Consider the following 20484-nt stretch of genomic DNA (forward strand, 5'->3'; position numbering starts at 1 on the left):
TGGCACAAAGAACTTGGGAGGCTTACCGGGCAGTGTGGTGGATGTGGGGTAGAGGTCCTTACGGCTCGTCAAACTAGTTGGGTCGGACTTGATCAGGAGGGATTGTTGTTGCTCTGGTTGGGGCGAGGGGCGAGCGCGGGTTGGTCGCGTGCAAAGGTAACGCGCTTGTTCAGCAGGTTTGTCTTTTGGTTTTCGGTTGCGCGGGAGCAGTGTTTTGACGTAAACAATTTTTGGTCCAACAGGCGGCGAAAGGTTTCCGCCGTTTCAGAGGTGGGGGTGATTAAAGACGGCTGTATCGTTTAATCTGCTGGAGCAATTGGGTCAGGTTCTTGAGTCAGTCTGTTCGGATCGATGGATGGTTGGATGGATGGTTGTGTTGTTTCGCCTGGTCCTCTCGTTTGCATTTTTGGGGCATTGCGGGTTGGGGAGCTTGTGTCGCATAATAAATGTCGATGGGTGGCTTGTTAGCCAGGTGTACGGTATTGACCTCACAGGGGGTTGAATTCTGGCTGCGAAGGTCTAAAACGGACCAGCCTGGTAGAGGCCGGCGAGTTGTGTTGGGTGGGGTGTCGGGTTCTGTAATGTGCCCGGTTTAGTGTTTGCGTAGTTTTTGGGAGCTTCATCCCAGCTTGTGCGGATCCTTGTTGTGCCACGCAGACGGGGGTAGTTTTCACGGTATCAGTTGGGCGCGGTTTTTTTTCAAAAATCCATTTGGTGTTGGGGGATAGAGGATTCTCGCTTTGCTTCTCATTCATTTAGGATGTGGGCGGCGACCGAGGCGGCAGCGCGTGTTTTGGGTCCCTCTTTAGTACAGCGCATTGGTGGGTGGAGGTCTAATCGGTACCGTAGTTGTGTTCGGCCTTAATGGTTCGAACAGGTGTGGAGTGGATTGGGTACAATTTATGCTGTAAGTATGTTTTTCTGTTAGTGTCGTTTTGCGTGTCAGGTGCTGGACCGCTGCTGGTCTGGATTTTGGTCACTCCTTCGTACATTGGGGTGCATTGCGAGCCGATGTGAGGAACGAAGGCAGACAGCTAGGGATTCCCAGGACTGTGGTGGTGGTGCGGTGGCTCGGTTTCAGGGGCCTGGTGTGGCGAACGGTGTTGCCAGATGTCAACGAGTGCGTTCGGTTGATCGGGCACCAGATGTTCTCATTATTCACGATGGGGGGTAACGATCTGGCGGTTCGGCCTTTTTGGGAGTTGGTCAAGGACATTAAGCAGGATTGCTTATGGTTGTGGTGGATGCATCGGGAGATCACTACGTGTGGTCTTAGATTGTGCCACGCAGGTGTTGGTGGTCTATGAGATCATTGGAGAGGTTAATCGGGCCAGGTAAAAAGTTAACAGAGCGGTGTCTGTTTCTATTGTTAGAAATGGGGGTGTTGCCGTGCGGTATTTCAATTTGGAAAGGGCGAGGGTGATTTTGGTTGGTGGACGGGATCCATTTAAATGCGGTGGATTCCGTTATTTGGGCCCTCGCTCTTCAGGATGGTATAGAGAAGGCCATCGCATGGCGGGTTGGGGGTCTCGGGTCATTGAGGTGTTCAAGGCCCCCTCGTTGTGGCGGTTTTGGAGGAGGGGGGAGTCCTTGAAGTCGGTGGAAATTGGTTTTTGGAGACTCGGTGTGTTGGGTCTCCTCCATTAAAAGGTATGCTGGTCGTGATCTGGTGAAAGGTGGATGGGGAGTTTCCGTCGGAAGTAGGCGGATCTCCAAGTAGTTCGTGGACAATATCTATTGGTGTGCTGGTGCTCCTGAGCCTGTGGGGTAACGGCTGGGAGCAAATGGACGGGGGTTGTTCACAGTATTTTGGATTACTTCACCATGATCTTTGTGGCTTCAAGGACTCCTCCTTTCAGTGTTCAAGTCATTGTACTTATGATACAGTGATTGTTGTTTTGTTGGTTTAATAAAAGGCTGCTGTGGCCATAAAAATTCCAAAGATAATACTTGTGTCCGTGTCTTAGTTGGTGCTGGTGAGGTTGTGGGGTTTTTTCCATGGTCACGCGGGGGTAACGGGGAAAGCCAAGATGCTTGGTCTCCCCTGAGGTAAACCACTTGACAATACCAACGTCATGGTGAAATCCACTGTCACATGCTAAGTGTAATTACTGATACATTTTCAGCAGCTGTTAATTTATCCTTCGTATATACTCCATAGGATGTGCATAAGATTTGCAAAAATCTCAACCACCAGTACTGCTACTAGAAAATACAGCAAGTTTACTATTCAGAATATCTGAACAGGGAATCAAGTGCATGCTCTCCATGTGCACACACCCGTAAGGCCGCATTCACACGTTCGGTCAGTATTTAACATCCGAATTTGAAAGTTAAAACCAGGAGTGCGTGATAAATATAGAAGTGGTGACGTGTTTCTATTATACTTTTCCTCTGATTGTTCCACTCCTGGTTTTGGCTTACATCAAGCCTCTTCGTGAATTAGGAGCATCAGACAAGCAATGTGCACCTCGCCACAAATCCTACTCCGGTTCCTGCTTAAGTAAGATTTTTGGCAAAGTGAATGCTGCCGCTCATCGTCAGGATTCCACATTTTGTCAGAATTGGGAGAAACTGCTGAGAAAATAGCAAAAGTCGTAATATTATGGTGCAACTTTTCAAAACCTTTTACATGAGAACTCTGGTGTTAGGGCTCAGGCACACATTCAGTATTTGGTGAGTTTTTTTACCCCAGAATTTGTAAGCCAAAACCAGAAGTGGAACGGTCAGAGGAAAAGTATTAGGCCGGCGTCACACACAATGTAGAAAAATACGGACCGAATTGTACGGCCGTAGTACGCATAAATGGTCCCTAAATAGTGATCCGTATGTCATCCGTTGTCAGGGTGTGGCCACGTATTTTTCTCATGTAAGCATCCGTATAGCGTTTTTTTTCTCGCAGGCTTGCAAAATGGACATATAATGGAGCCCAATGACAGGTTTTCAAACAAACGAAAGAAAATATATATATACATAGAATGCATATATCTCTATATATAAAAATGAATGTGTGTGTCTGTCTGTCTGTCTGTCTTTCATTTCACCAGAGCTTTTCAAAAGAAGCTGAGCTGTGATTGGTTGCTATGAGCAACAGTTTTCCTTAATCTGACATTTCCTTCTCCGTGGGTGGTACCACAATAACACCCCGGCTGCAGGTGCGCTGTCTGGGTGTTATGTTTGACACCAATCTCTCCTTTACATCCCATATACAATCCCTTGCCCGCTCTTGCCGCTTACACCTAAAGAACATCTCTAGAATCCGCCCTTTTCTCACTATGGAAACAACAAAAACCCTCACTGTTGCATTGATCCACTCTCGCCTGGATTACTGCAATGCTCTATTAATTGGCCTCCCCGTCACTCGACTATCCCCTCTCCAGTCCATACTCAATGCAGCAGCCAGGATCGTCCATCTGGGTAATCGGTACTCGGACGCGTCCGCTCTTCGCCAGTCCTTACATTGGCTGCCCATTCATTATAGGATCCAATTCAAAGTACTTGTTCTCACCCACAAAGCTCTCCACAGTGCGGCACCCCCTTACATCTCTTCTCTCATTTCTGTCTATCGGCCTAGCCGATCGCTGCGCTCTGCAAACGACTTTCGACTAACCTCTGCACTAATCCGTACCTCCCACTCCCGACTCCAAGACTTCTCCCGTGCTGCTCCTATCCTCTGGAATGCTCTACCCCAAGAAATCAGGACTATCCACAATTTGCATAGTTTTAGGCGCTCCCTCAAAACACACCTGTTCAGAGCGGCCTATCACATTCACTAATCAAAGTCATTTTCTGTGTAAGTGTGCGTGCGTAGCCCATTCACTATCTCCATCCATCCTTCACTCCTGCAAGATGGCTGGACCTTCATTGTAAATACACCATTGTAAATACACACCTGTACTCTGTATCTCCCTCACCTCATTGTAGATTGTACGCTCTCACGAGCAGGGTCGTCTTATTTCGTCTTATTTTGCTTTAATTATTGTATTGTTAGCGTTGTTACTTATGACTTGTGTTTTGAAACTGTTAAACTGTAAAGCGCTGCGGAATATGTTGGCGCTATATAAATAAAGATTATTATTATTATTTCCTTGCAAACAATCACTAATCATCTTTCATTTCACCAGAGCTGGTTAAAAGAAGTTGAGCTGTGATTGGTTGCTATGACCAACAGTTTTCCCACTTGACAACACCTCAGCAGACACTGAGAGTGTGTGCACACTCTGCGGATTGTCCTGCGGATTTTTCCGTGCGGATTTGTCAAAAACCGCAGGTAAATACGCAGGTCAAAAGACCTGCAGTTTATCTGCAGTTTTTCTGCGGTTTAGCCTGCGGATTTCCACTGCAGTTTGACACCTGTCATGGAGCAGGTGCCAAACCGCAGCGGAATCCGCACAAAGAATTGACATGCTGCGGTTTTGCGTTTCGCGGCGCATGCGTCCTTTTGGCGGTACGCTAAGCACACCAAATTGCAAGAGGCTGCGTTTGGCGCTGGTTGGCGCACCCATCAAAAGGACGCATGTGCCGCCAAACGCATACCTGCGCACGGCCTGTGTCCCCAGTGATAAAGATAGGGGACGCAGGACGCATGCAGCGTCATGCGCCTGTAGGCGGAGCTACCGGCGGAGGCGCGGCAGGGGGCAGGGCTTAGCGGCGGCCGTGCACAGGCCGACGCTGCGGCCTTAAATGCTAATGTGAAACCACCCTTAAAGAGATCCCCAGTATGGAAGTCAGGGCAATTGCCTTCAAATGCTCTGGTACTGACCCCAGGCTCTCTTAAAAGGATCTCCTGCATGGAAGTTAGGGTAAATCGCTTAGTGCTCTGATTCTCACCCCAGGCTTCTATTAAAGGGATCATTGGTATGGAAGTCAGGGCAAATCCACTCAGCGCTCTGGTTCTGACGCTAGGCCTCTCATAAAGGGATCCCCGGCATGGAAGTTAGGACCGTTCCACTCAGCGCTCTGGTTCTGACTCCAGGTTGAGGGCATGATTTGGGATATTAGTGGTAGTTGTCCGGTGGCTCTGGCTGACGGGATGATGTGAGATATTAGGGGTAGTAGTCCAGTGGCTCTGGCTGACGGGATGATGTGGGATATTATAGTAAATGCGGCTTTGCGGAATGGGTGGGGCTATACACTCAGCATTATATATAGATCATTATCATTTGTTATAACTAACCGTAGTTAGTTACTATGCCCAGGCAACGCCGGGCTCTTCAGCTAGTGTGTGTATATATATACACACACACACATACACACACACACACACACACACACACACACTAGCTGAAGAGCCCAGCGTTGCCTGGGCATAGTAACTAACTATGGTTAGTTATAACAAATTATAATGATTATATTGCACATAAAAACCGTGCATCTAATCCTATCCTGTGTGATACTGACTGCTGAGCCGTGTATCTAATCCTATCCTGTGTGATACTGGACTCCCCCTGCAGTCTGTGTCAGAGGGTGGTCTGTGTTGGCACGGTAATAAATTGTGCTATTTCCAGCTTTACAGAAGGACGATAACACCATAGAAATGATAAGAATAATAGGCCTCAGTTACCACAACTGTCTACAAAGAAAACTGTTGCTGATAGCAACCAATCACAGCTCATTTTTCATCTTTTAAACAGCTCTGGGACAGCGTGGCGAGTTTTGAGTGGCGACTTTTGTGTTTCGACTTTTATGTGGCGAGGTTGGTATATGTGTTGAAGCACGTGGTAGTGTGTGGCGCATTTTGTGTGTGTTTTCATATCCCCGTATGTGGCGAGTATCCCATGTCAGGGCCCTACCTTAGCAACTGTACGGTATATACTGTTTGGCGCCATCGCTCTCATTCTTTCAGTCCCCCTTGTTCACATCTGGCAGCTGTCAATTTGCCTCCAACACTTTTCCTTTTTCCCCCCCCATTATGTAGATAGGGGCAAAATTGTTTGGTGAATTGGAACGCGCGGGGTTAAAATTTTGCCTCACAACATAGCCTATGACGCTCTCGGGGTCCAGACGTGTGACTGCAGCTGCTACGGTGCGGATGCCAATCCCGGACAAACACACATACATACACACCCACTTTGCGATTATATACTGTATGTGTGTGTATTCTACTATGTATGTGTATATATCTATTCTTTTGTTCCTTTATTAAACCTGTCATTTACTGTATCTCGCACTGAATTGCCGGCTTTTCTAAAGGACACCGGGTGTGTATTTCTCGCAAGTCACACATCTGGTCCGTGTGTAATGCGTTTTTTTTGTTCACCCATAGACTTGCATTGGTGTACTATGGTCGTAGTACGATGACAATCGCAGTACGGTGACAATCGCAGCATGCCAAGACTGGCTCGGCCCGTAAAAAATACGGCTGATGGGAGCTACCCCATAGAGAATCATTAGTCCGTGTGCAATGCATTTTTTTTTTTTTTTTTAACGCCTCTCACTCGTCCGTATTTCTCTCTAGTGTGACACCGGCCTAATAGAAACATTTGCACAACTTCTGCAGCTTTCACCCACTCCTGATTTTGGCTTACAAATACTGGGGTAAAAAACTCACCAAATACTGTATGTGTGCATGTGCCATTAGGCTAGTTTCACATTTGCGTCTTTGTGCGCAGCACATCGTGCGCAAGTAGAAACACATGCAAAAATGCATCATGCGCTTTTGCATGCGTTTATGCGCATTCGTTCTCTAGGTGTTAAACCAGTGTCTACACATGTTCACTAGTAAAACGCATGCAAACGCAGGTGTACGCATGTCTATGCGCACGCCTGCGTTCCCATAGACTGTGATGCGTTGTTTTGACGCATGACACCTTTGGGCGGACCCAAAAATGCAACAGGTTGCATCTGGCGCGTCTAGACGCACACCTTGAAAAAACGCATGCGCATGAAAACACAGACGAACGCATGCAAACGCAAGACCATGCGTACCCCATGTTAAACATAGGAACACATGCGCACGATGCGCTGCGCAAAAAAAAAAAAACGCTAATGTGAAACCAGCCTTAGAGCTTTAATGAATGGAGCCCCAGATGTCTGCAAGAAAATCACAGTGACATGTCAGATTTTTATAATTGATAAAAAATTACCCATCTAAAGGTCCCATTACATTTAGCGATGCACCAGTGATCCTGACCCGGTCAGGATCGCTGGTGCATCGCTAAATGGTCGCTAGTGAGCTGCCACACAGGCAGATCTCACAGCGATGCAGCAGCGGTACAGCGGTCGTTACTTACCTTTCAGACGCGGCGATCCTGGCATCCTCCCGGCCGCATCCACGCGTCGCTTGTCGGCGCCAGCAGGAAGCCCAGCAGGAAGCGCCCGACGAGAAATGGAGCTGCGCGATCAGCGACAGACAGCGGGGGAGCCGGTCGGAGGTAAGTATCATACATAGCGATATCGCTGCTGCGTCACCAAATCGGTGATGCTTTAGCGATATCACTATGTGTAAAACCCCCTTACGTCTATGCGTCCATGAAAATCATGGATGACATCAGCATGTAGTCCATGTTCTGTCCGTGATTAATGTTGCAATGATGAGAAAATTTGCAATTTAATTTTTTCGTATGTGATAATCACTGATGAAAGATTTTTGGCAAAAACTGATACTGATCAAACACAGATGAAAATCTGTGACGACACCAGGACGTTTCTTTTTGCGTACGTGAAAGATCCCTGCCTTCCGAATGAGGCCTTATTCTTCCATGTAGCAATCTTTTGCCAACTTGTATCATGGCCAAAGTCACGGTGTCGCTCACAGCCTTATAGAAGGGTTTCAGCCTAAAGCCGGTGTCACACTTGCGAGTGCAATGCGAGAAACTTGTGCGAGTCTCTCCGCTCAATACCCGGCACTGCCGCCGGAACTCGGGACCGGTGTGTGCGGCTGTATGTCTTTCTATGCAGCTGAACGCTCCAGTCCGAACCGCAGCCGGTAGTGCTGGGTATTGATGTGCGAGTTTCTCGCATTGCACTCGCAAGTGTGACCCCGGCCTAAGGTCCCTAAGGGGACCTCTTTGTTGAAGATATTTGTAGGGTGCACTGTGACCAACATAATTAAGGTCACCAAGTTATTTTGGGGAATAAAAAAAAAAAAAAAAAACTTTTTGCCCCAATCACGTAAAACTATATAATTATTGATATATAAAAAACACTCCTAAATTTAGGGTATGTGCACATGACGTCTTTTTCAGGTGGATTAAACTCTGAAAAAGTGCTAACTTAATGCTCAAAAACATCTCGCTGGTCCTAGTGGGGGCGACTCATTCAAAGCCTTTTTCACCAGATTTCTGGTGAGAAAAAAAGCTTTGAAAGTCAGTTGTTTTTTTTTAAAACGCGATATTGCAACAAAAAAAAAAAAAAAAGGAACTTCTAGCGTTTTCACACCATTCTTACTCCAGGTCCAACGAAGTAAGGGTAAATTGAGCGCTACCGGGCGTGGTGACCCCCGTTATTCACATTCAAATGCTGGAGTAAGATTTGTGGAGCGCACCTTAATGAATCAGGAGCGTCCGCTCCATAACGACACCTCATCAAGGTTGTTGAGAGAATTGTCTGTGTTGATGAATCGCCTCCTCAGTCTTTTGGGCGTCATTTAACAGCTTTTAGCTTGAAGAACGGCTAGGGGGATGCTAAATAAAGAATGCAGTTGGTCAAAAATGTAAAAAAAAAAAAAAAAAAAAAAAAAAAAAAAAAAAAAAAAAAAAAGAGTCCAGGAAAATGGCAATTCAGTAAGAAAAAAAAAAAAAAAAAAAAAAAAAAATCACTGGAGTTTCTGGAATTTTCCTTTTGAAAAGCTCAGTGGGTTCGCCCATCTGAAGAAGACGACGTGTGCACAAACCTTAAGACGACCCATTTGTCATGGGTCAGAACAGCTGATTGCTGAGAGTGAGGCTTCTTAATTTGCGGGTGACAAATAATTATTCATTGAATAGGGTGAAATATAGAATTACACGTCGGTCATTCAAAAATGTCTAAACATATAATTCATAGAAAAAAAAGCAGGTTCCCCAAGAGGGAGAGAGCTCCTTTATGTTACTGGCTAATTGTCTTGGGCATGGGGCTTCCTCCATATTCCCTGATAATTCCTAGGAAAATGGGAATAATCTGTGCAAAACACAAACAGAAATATTTATACAAGACAACTTGTTATATTGTATACTTTCGTGTAGTAATAGCAATAAACAGAAAAAAAAAAATGATACAATTCTAAAGTTTTAAAAGCCAGTTCTCCTGTTTTGCACACTGGATATAAGTTACCGAACACAGAGACGGACATATTGTTGGTGCAACCGCACACAGGGGCCCATTTAGACCTCCAAAGCAGTTGCAATTTTGCATTTTTAGGAGATCTTGGGCTGCAAAGGGACAATGTATTGTTCTTGCACAGGGGCCCTTTTCTGTGTCCGCCAGTGTTACCGAATGTCATCCCGGATGACATTCGGTAACACTGCCCCCCCCCACAAAAAAAATAAATAAATAAATCTCTCCCTTTGTCTATCAGCATATGATGAACTAACACAATACATTTCTGCTTGCAAATGTCAAAGGAATTCCTTCCATCCACCCAGAGTAAAAAAAAAAAACGCATCTGCTTCTATTATGTCTGACACTCATTAAAAATGTGTAAACTGGCCACATCCTCCCCCTCCGGCCCCTTCCCCCTCTCTCCTGATGTTTACACTATGGTCTCCTGTCCGTCCTCCCAACATCTGCATCAAAGTTCACAGTTCAATTTAAAAAGACCAAAGTCACACCCAGCCCTATACAGCTGCGGATCTAGGGGCCGCGCCGCGCTCTCCGCTGACGCTAAAATCCGAGCGCTTCTTCATATAATCCATCGGTAGTGAACATACACATCACATTTAGGTTTACCTACGTGGTGACATAAAACTGTCCATATACTCCTGCAGTGTTTACGTACAATCCAATGAGATCTAGGGCGATTTGTGAAGAATGTCAACCATTAAGGCTCTGTTTACACCGGACAACGGCGGCGCTAAAAGGACTGCCGATTTAGGGAAAGTTCAATAGGCTGGTCAGACGCGACCATCGCACCGTTAGTGCGATCGTTCTGTGCACGTGGACTATCATTGTCTCAGCGGCATGCATACATCCCAAGTAATTTTGCCAGATGAACAAGCGTTTTGCTCATGCTTTGGGTCAGGGGTCCCCAACTCCAGTCCTCAAGGGCCACCAACAGGTCATGTTTTCAGGATTTCCTTAGTATTGCTCAGGTGATAAGGGATACAAGGGAAATCCTGAAAACATGATCTGTTGGTGGGCCTTGAGGACTGGAGTTGGGGAACCCTGCTTTGGGTGACTGGCAGCCTGTTTACACCGCCTGATTATCGGGAAACAAATCTTTATCATAAAGCAGCCACTGTAAGTTTACTTAAATTTTAGCAATTTGCGTTACATAATCTGAGCTGGTATTGGATCAAAGAGTCATTGGTGCATATAGCGACCTCCCTGTTTATTCCATGGTAATTGACAGATTGCTTTGACCATTATGTCATAAATCACTAATATGCTTTATAAAACGGAGCAGTAGAAATCAGTTCCAAAAACATATTATTTTGCATTGCTTATATAGCGCCATCATATTACAGACATCATCACTGTCCCCAATGGGGCTCACAATCTAGATTTCCCAATCAGGATGTCTTTGGATTTTATGAGGAAACCCACGAAAACATGGGGAGAACAAACTCCTTGCAGATGTTGTCCTTGGTGGGATTGAAACCCAGGACCCCAGCGCTGCAAGGCTGCAGTGCTAACCACCATGCTGCCCATTGAGCCTATTTTACCCTCTCACAATGCCATAGTAAAATAACAATGTAATCTTATACCAATCTTGGTCATTTTTATCAATCAATGGATTCAAAGATATATTTTTCCTGTATCAAAGGACACAGCATGAAGGCTACACATCCATAATAGGTAAAACAGTGGAGAATATTCTGACCTTAGAATGCATCATCACCTTCCCGAAGACCTCTGCCTGTCTCAGCCATTTCCTTAGGGATCTGGCAGCTTATGAACAGACCATCAATCCTTTATAGGCTTTTAACTAGCAAGGGTATTGATCTACAAGCAGCAGATTGCAATATGGCAATACTCTCAGTATGTGATCCACATACAAAAAAAACAGGCTTGGGGAAACAGCATTCACAAAGTGGAATAGAGTTTTCTAAAGTTTTTTCCCACCCAACTAGAGTTTATCAGAATCAATATTGCACATAGGTGTGGAGGCAATCTGCTGGTATAAGGCTAGATAGACATTCAGATACAATTTCAAAAGGTTTATTCAGCCACAGGGCTGAATCACAAAAACTTACCCCTGTAAGAAACCAGATCCTAAGTTTCCTCTAGTCCAGGCACATATGCCAATAATTAAAAATCCATGTGCATGTCCATGTTTGCAGGAAATCAAGTCAGCTCTGCTCACAGGACAGTTGTCCAGCTTCTTTTCCCCCTGAATTGAGCTAATCCTCCCAATGTGAAAGCAGCAGCTGTTATCACCAGTCCTTTGTTAGCCCAAAGCCCAGGCTGGGCACTTCAAGGAGCATGCCCTGCAGAGGAGACTGCTCAGAAGAATAGGCCTAATGTCTGGGATGGATGTGAGAGCAAGGGGACTCTTGGGGGTCTCAATAGGAAATGTTTTCTATTGGAGGAGGAATATTATTAGACTCCAAGTTCCCTCCCAGTCCCCTGTGTTTTGCCATTCTTTGCAAACCAATCCCACTCCATACAGAGTTTATAAAGAGCTCTGCCAGGGAAAATACAGCTCCCCCCCCCATCAAAAGAGTCACCATCAGAAGCGCTGGCTCCAGTGAATAAAACCTATTTCCCGGTCAATTAGATTGCAGAGCGGGTTTAAATGATGGAATCTCACTGTCCAAGGAGAGAAAAACTGTCTGCCATATTTATATACACATGTAGTAATATAGTATGTGTATATATTTGTATTTTTATATAAATAAACTATTTTTATTGGTATATGGTCTCCCATCCTGGTATATGCTGCCCCCTCCTATCCTGGTATGTATGGCACCCCTCATCGCTATCCTGGTATGCATGGTACTCCTCATCCCTATCCTGGTATGTATGGTACCCCTCATCCCTCTGAAACGTAAAGTGCTTTGGAATATGTCGGCGCTATAGAAATAAAATTTATTATTATCCCTATCCTGGTATGCCCTTATCCCTATTCTGGCATGTATTTCCCCCCAATCCTGGTATGCATGGCACCCCCTCATACCTATCATGGTATGCATGGTTCCCTCACCCCCCAGTCCTGGTATGCATGGTCCCCTCACCCCCCAATCCTGGAATGCATGGTCCCCTCACCACCCAATCCTGGTATGCATGGTCCCCTCACCCCCCAATCCTGGTAAGCATGGTTCCCTCACCCCCCAATCCTGGTATGCATGGTCCCCTCACACCCCAATCCTGGTATGCATGGTCCTCTCATTCCCCAATCCTGGTATGCATGGTCCCCTCACCCCCCAATCCTGGAATGCATGGTCCCCTCACCCCCCAATCCTGGTATGCATGGTTCCCTCACCCCCCAATCCTGGTAAGCATGGTTCCCTCACCCCCAATCCTGGTATGCATGGTCCCCTCACCCCCAAATCTTGGTATGCATGGTCCTCTCACCCCCTATCCTGATATGCATGGTCCCCTCACCCCCCAATCCTGGTATGCATGGTCCACTCACCCCCCAATCCTGTTATGCATGGTCCCCTCACCCCCCAATCCTGTTATGCATGGTCCCCTCACCCCCCAATCCTGGTATGCATGGTCCCCTCACCCCCCCAATCCTGGTATGCATGGTCCCCTCACCCCCCAATCCTGGAATGCATGGTCCCCTCACCACCCAATCCTGGTATGCATGGTCCCCTCACGCCCCTTTCCTGATATGCATGGTTCTTTCACCCCCCTATCCTGGTATGCATGGTCCTCTCACTCCCCAATCCTGGTATGCATGGTCCCCTCACGACCCAATCCTGGTATGCATGGTCCTCTCACTCCCCAATCCTGGTATGCATGGTCCCCTCACCACCCAATCCTGGTATGCATGGTCCTCACTCATCTCTATCGTAGGATGTATGGTACTCCTTGACCTGCCAATCCTGGTATGCAAGGTCCCCTCACCCCCCCAATCCTGGTATACATGGCACCCCTTACCTGCTTGCGTAGTCAATAAAGGCTTCGGACAGAGTGACGCTTACAGCGTTATATTATAGATATGTAATTTAGGCTAGGGCTACACGATGAGACGTCTTGAGCACCATTGCATCAATAATGGTCTGGTGCCACATTGCCAACTGCGACCCACAGTAGAGCCACAAATGTTTCCAAATATGTTCAAGTTTCTATCAAGTGGCTCATTTTCCAAAAATTTCTGTAAGTCACATGGAATTTGGCAGGCTTTATTTTACAGGAAAATCACAGTTTTAGTGCTCATTGAATCTTCTGAGTCGCAGACGGCAGATCCTGTCCATAAAATGGCTGCTGGTAGATAGATGTCTAGATAGATAGATAGATAAATAATAGATGGATAGATAGACAGATAGATAGATAGATAGATACTGTAGATAGATGATTGATCTAATATATAAAGCTCAAAGTGTGTATGTGTGTATGTATGTGTGTGTGTATGTCCGGGATTGGCATCCGCACCGTCGCAGCTACAGCCACAAAATTTGACACAGTCACACGTCTGGACCTCGAGAGCGTCCTAAGCTATGTTGTGAGGTGGGTGAAATTTTAACCCCGCGCGTTCCAATTCACCAAACAATTTTGCCCCTATCTACATACTGGGGGGAAAAGTGTGTGCGCGTCAAGCCCCGCCCCTCATGATGTCATAATGCCCCTATTTGCATAATGGGGAAACAGTGCGTGCGTATCAAGCCCCGTCCCTCATTATGATGTCACAATGGTTGCCATGGCGATGCTGATGTCATCATAGGTTGCAAGCCCCGCCGCCGCTCATTATGATGTCATAATGGTTGACTATGGGATGGAGGATGTGTGATGGGTATATGGGCACTGGACTATGGGATGGAGGATATGTATGACGGGTATATAGGCATGGGACTATGGGATGGCAGATATGTATATGGGCACAGGACTATGGGATGGAGGATGTGTGATGGGTATATGGGCACTTGACTATGGGATGGAGGATATGTTTGACGGGTATATGGGCACGGGACTATGGGATGGCGGATATGTATATGGGCACGGGACTATGGGATGGAGGATGTGTGATGGGTATATGGGCACTTGACTATGGGATGGAGGATATGTTTGACGGGTATATGGGCACGGGACTATGGGATGGCGGATATGTATATGGGCACAGGACTATGGGATGGAGGAAGTGTGATGGGTATATGGGCACTGGACTATGGGATAGAGGATATGTATGACGGGTATATGGGCACGGGACTATGAGATGGCGGATATGTATGATGGGTATATGGGCATGGGGCTATGAGATGAAGGATGTGTGATGGGTATATGGGCACTCGACTATGGGATGGCGAATATGTATGATGGGTGGATCGTGGATATGTATGATGGGTATATGGGCACGGGACTAGGATGGAGGATATGTATGATGGGTATATGGGCACGGGCCTATGGGATGACGAATATGTATGACGGGTATATGGGCACGGGACTATGGGATGGAGGATATGTATGATGGGTATATGGGCATGGGACTATGGGATGGAGAATATGTTTAATGGGTATATGGGCATGGGACTATGGGATGGAGGATGTGTGATGGGTATATGGGCACTCGACTATGGGATGGAGGATATGTATGATGGGTATTTGGGCACGGGACTATAGGATCGTGGATATGTATGATGGGTATATGGGCACGGGACTATGGGATGGAGGATAATTATAATTTGCTATAACTAACCACAGTTAGTTACTATGCCCGGGCAGCACCGGGCTCTTCAGCTAGTATATAGATAAAAGATAGACGATAGATAGATAATAGATGATAGATAGATATAGATAATAGATAGCTAATAGATAGATCATAGATAGATACAAGATAGATAGACAGATGGATAGATATGTAGATAGATAATAGATATACAGATAGATAGATAGATACTATAGATAGATAGATGATAGATAGATAGATAGATAGCTAGATGGATAGATAGATAATAGATAGGTAATAGATAGATAATAGATAGATGATATATAGATAGATAGATAGTGTAGATAGATAATAAATAGATAGATAATAGATAGATAGATGATAGATAGATATATAGATAGATAGATAGATAGATAAATAGATAGATGATAGATAGATAGATAGATAGATAGATATGAAGAAAGGAAAGCTCCCACAGGCAAACACCAAACCTTGTAATGCAGCAATCCAAAACACAGTAACATCACACCGTTTTCAGAGTAAAGTAGAGCTGTTTTATTTAGCCAATGAGTGCGACATTAGGTTCAAAAAGCGAACCGAAACGTCGCACTCATGGGCTAAATAAAACAGCTCTACTTTACTCTGAAAACGGTGTGATGTTACTGTGTTTTGGATTCTTAGATAAATAAATAGATGATATATAGACAGATAGATAATAGACAGATAACAGATAGATAGATAGATAGATATTATATAGATGATATATAGATAGATATATACTGTAGATAGATAATAGATAGATGACAGATAGATGGATAATAGATGATAGATAGTAGATAGATAATAGGTAGATAATAGATAGATAGATTATAGATAGATAGACAGATAAATAGATAAAAGATAGATAATAGGTAGATAATAGATAGATAGATAATAGATAGATAGATAATAGATAGATAGATAATAGATAGATAATACATAGATAGATAATAGATAGATATATGATAGATAATAGATAGATAGAGAGATAATAGATAGATAGCTAGATAATAGACAGACAGACAGATAGATAGATAGATAGATAGATAGATAGATAGATAGATAGATAGATAGGACAAAACATCTGTTTTCCATGTTGCTGGATAAAATCTTTCCGACCACATTTCCCATTACAAGCTCTGGCATAACATCAGCCTATTGAGGCTTCTGCATCATTCTCGGGCAGTATTTCTTCTGTTCTTTCACTCTTCAAATTAAAATTTTACAAGCAGTTTAATAAATCTCCAGAAGTATTCAGTGCTAAAACCGGGGACGCAAGAAGACTGCTGTCACATAACGGGTGATATTGGAGAGCTGTCCGACTGTTGTACTTCCGAATTGAGAATTGCGCGCCCCATGTTTTTTTTCAGGAAATGTCACATGAAAACCAGATACAAATCCCCATGAATGTCATGTGGTGCTCATAAACAAAATAGGTATTTTGCAAAGGGCACCACATTAACAGATGAGCATCAAACAATAACAAACTAAAGTCTTAAAGTTGCCCTTAATTGCGTTTTACCAGATTAGTAAATGATGGCAAATCACTAAGGCCTGTTTCACACATACGTTTTTTAGATCAGTTGCAATCCGCGAAAATGGCGGGACAAGGATCCGTGACAGTGATAATACCAACGTGTGGTACCGGACCGTTTCATAGACGATCCGGCGAATGCTGAAATTTAAAGGAACCCGTGCCCGGGAAAAGAGAGAGAGAGGGAGGGAGAGAGAGAATTTCTCAGCCGCCAGAACGGGATTTAGGGTTAAATTTCCGGCAAAGGCAATTCTTCCGGGCAAATGCGGATCCGGCCAGCAAAAAAACGTTTCATTGTCTGTCCAATCATGTCAGCGGACGCCAAAATTTTGGCGGATCCATGAAAAAACAGATCCTACGGATGACCATCCGTCAAGATCCACCGATAATGCAAGTCAATGGGAAGAAAAACGGATCCGCCAAGAAAAATGGCGGATCCGTTTTTTTTGCAAAACGGAGGATTTTGACAGATGGGGACAGACGGATGTGTGAAAGAGGCCTAATCACTAACATTTGCCATCACCAATTGATCGTTGGGGGCCGAACATCTTAGACCAGCTTTCCAAATCTAAAATTCATGGTCTCGATGCAGAGACCAGCCAAGGGTCTCCTGACTGAAACTCAACAGCCTAAGGGCTCATTCAGAAGTCCAATGTACTCGTACAAGTGCTCTCCATGGTTTTCACGGATCGCACTGGTACCTGTGATGCTAGTCTATGGGGCCATTCACAAGTCCATGCATTTTCGCGGTCCAAGCAGTCCATGGAAAATGTCAAACACATGCATAGGATCAAAATCAGCAATGCATGTCTATGGATCCATGAAAAAACATTGGACTACATTTGGAGGATATCCAAGTTCAGATTTCACAAACTGTCAGAAAGGAGAAGGTGGAGAAACTTTTCCTTTTCTCCAGGTACAAAAAAATTGATGACACTCAGATTACAGTCTGATAAAAAAATTGGGCCGTTTTTCAGATCTGAATGAGGCCTTATAGGTATAACTGCAGCCAGCCCCATTCACTAAAACTAGCAGCATGTGACCAGGAACTAAACTGAAGACTATGCAAACTTTTTTGGCGGTTAACTTTACTTGTTGTTGTCTTTTTTTTTCTTGCATTATGGAAGTGGATATGGTTATCCAGATGTCGTAGCTAGAGTTAAGTAAATCTCAAAAAAAATATTTTCTAAATTTTTGGGGATTGGCTTTTTCCGAAATTCAGCAAAATAGTACACGTCTTTAAAAGGGTGGAAAAAAACCCAATACCTCATAGCTCAGCTGTCCTGCCTGCGCTGTCCCTTAGTTAGTCATTGGCAAGGATCTCCTTCCTTTATCTTCCCTCTGCACCAAGGCTTCTGCTGCTAAGAAGGTCTCTGATATCATGACTTGTGTTTTCAGAGGCCAAGTCAGCGCCTTGAGTGACACATGTTGTGACATCAGACGTCTATTCAACACCGGAAACTCTGGCGCAGGGAGATGTTGCATACGGTAATGCCTGGGGGAAAAAAAGAGGCCAGAGGGAGCTGGAGAATATTATTTTTTTTCCTTATGTTTCTTATACTCTGGAGTCTAGAGAGACCCCAGGGCATTATAAGTGCATGATAAAGAGCTTGTGATTCACACTAAATAATTGTGATGCAAATTGAATTTCCTGCCCAAATTTTAGCCAAATTTGAATTTCAGTAGTTTTGCTAATCACTCATTTTAGCCTAATGACTTCTTGAAGTGTCACAAGATTTTTCCACAATTGCACTCCACTATCCAAGCTGAGTACAAAATCAGTGCCAATCTTTTTTTGGGGTGGGGTCAGTCAAAGACTAACCTTTGAAATGATAAAGCTTAGGGAAGGCAAATGCAACTATTACTCCAAAGTACAAAAGAGCCAAAAAGATAAGCACTATTAAATGTGCGCCATTTTATCAAACACTGTAAGCCCGTCTCTGTAAATTCGACCCAAACTCCTCCAATGCAAAAAAAAGACAAGACAAATAACGACTTAACAAAACAAAAAAACATACAAGAAAACCCATATGTACAATTCTAGGCAGAGTCAGACAGCTGAATAAAGTGGATGGAGATCTGAACACAATGGTCAGACTGGCCGGCGGCTCTCCCCACCTGACCATGACAGCTTCATTTATTTCAATGCAGCTGTCACGCATGGGTCTGTACGCTGTTGGCCAGTCTGAGCATTGCAGTCCGATCTCTGTTCAATTTATGCGGCTGTCTGACTCTTCCATTACTGTATACCAAGGATGAGGAATGTTTTTTCTGCCAAGGGCCATTTGGATATTTATACCATCCTTCGAAGGCCGTAGAAATCGTGCGCTAACTCTGCCCACAAAGTATGCCCCGATGCTGGCACTGGTGTCAGGACGTAATCTTTCATTTCACGTGCCTTAGTGTTCAAGTAGAGGACACTGTGTGTGCGTGCTCACAGAGCAAGAAGATACTGAAAGGCTGGTGGCCATCAAAATGCAGCTGCTGACCCAAACACTGCGGTCCCCAGGAATCTGCCCGGGGGCCGGAGAAAAGGTCATTGTGGGCCATTAATGGCCCACGAACCTGTGGTACCCAACCCCTGCTGTATACAATCATTAGCACAAATCTATCATGTAAAGGTTTCTCATAGTTTTGAAATTGAAGTAGACAATTATTAGTATCAAGCGGCATGGACAATTCTAACATCTATAGATAACTTTACCATCAAACTGATCTGCAGACCCTCTGAGTTCTGGCTATACTGGGACTTGTTCTTCAGCAGCCACAAGATGACCAGCCATTGCTCACTCTTTAAAATTCTGGGCACCTTTATCTTATATTACATCGCAGTCATTGCCAGAACGAAGACTGAGGAGCATTGTGACTCTGGTCTACAGAAGAAGCAAGTCTAATTGTCTACCTTACCTTAGTCTGGACTGGAATATTAATTCCCCTGGTCCTTGGCCAGCTGCTGGCTTTCAGTACTAGCCCGAACTATTGAATGCGGGAACGGGATGAAGACAGTCCTTTATTATCTTGCAACAAGAGGCACAATCTGGTCCTGAAACGTTCTCTCTTTCTCGGTTTTCTTGTGGTTTTATTCAGTCATAGTAAAAAAAAATCATTACAAATGCCCGAAAAAATGCATTTACTATAGAAACTTCCTCTGCTAAGTAATGGTCCGCAGGACTAAAGCAAACATAGATCCGCCTCTGTACCCACCTCATGTGTAAGGAACGGCAAAGCTGCTGCATTAACCTCAGAGGTACCAGCGAGGTCGCTAACCACGGCAGTGGTTAAAGAGCAATTCCAAGAAGCCGCAAGGGTTACAGCTGCATCGCTTACTAATAATAATCATATATCTTAAAGGAACTTTCCAAAAACTCTTTATTTTGAGAAATGTGTAGAGGACATGATATTGGTTATACTTATTATTATCTAAGTATCACAGGTTCTCCCCCTTGTTATTGCAGCCTTTATCGCAGACGGCAATGCTCCTGTCCATACAATGGCTGTTGGTGGAGGATCATGTGACCTGACCTGTCCATCAGTCTCTTCCAATAGAAAAGCAGCTTTCACACAAGCACTGTTTTCTAATTGGAGGAAGCTGATGGACAGGTCCGGTCACATGGTCCTCCACAGAGAGCAGTGCAGTCTGTGAGAAAGGAGGAGAACCTGTAATCCATATATATTAAAGGGATTCTGTCAGCAGGTTTTTGCTATGGAATCTGATAGAGGCATGATGTAGAGACAGAGACACTGATTCCAGCATTTTGTCACTTCCTAGGCTGCTGTGTGTAGTTTGGAAAGAACTCCTGTTTTGTCTGATGTAAATATACCAGCACTAAGACTTCAGAACTGTATAGTCCCACCCACATCCCCAATTGGATGGCAAGCTGGCAATCAGTAGTGGGGGCGGGGTTACACATATTAGCCTGACTTGTCTGCACGTGAGACCTAGTCGCACAGTGATAATCGCTTGCTTATAAAACATTGATTGTTTTGAAACTATAGCAGGCAA

At 44.7% G+C, this 20484-nt stretch overlaps 1 protein-coding gene across 2 annotated transcripts in view; it reads right to left on the reverse strand.

Moving 5' to 3' along the window:
- The window catches only part of LPAR4 (lysophosphatidic acid receptor 4), a 47907-nt gene extending 36156 nt beyond the window's left edge, over positions 1-11751 (reverse strand). The window contains exon 1 of one of the 2 annotated variants that reach the window (XM_073543445.1): positions 11334-11751. The gene's annotated coding sequence lies outside the window, so the exon portion shown is untranslated. Of the gene's footprint in view, positions 1-10960; positions 11146-11333 lie in introns of those variants that run through there. The other variant, XM_073543446.1, reaches the window with a different exon arrangement.
- Positions 11752-20484: the final 8733 nt, after the last annotated feature.

This window comes from Dendrobates tinctorius, unplaced genomic scaffold (assembly GCF_039654945.1).
Source record: "Dendrobates tinctorius isolate UK_male_01 unplaced genomic scaffold, ASM3965494v1 ptg000133l, whole genome shotgun sequence".
Classification (NCBI taxonomy): Eukaryota; Metazoa; Chordata; class Amphibia; order Anura; family Dendrobatidae; genus Dendrobates; species Dendrobates tinctorius.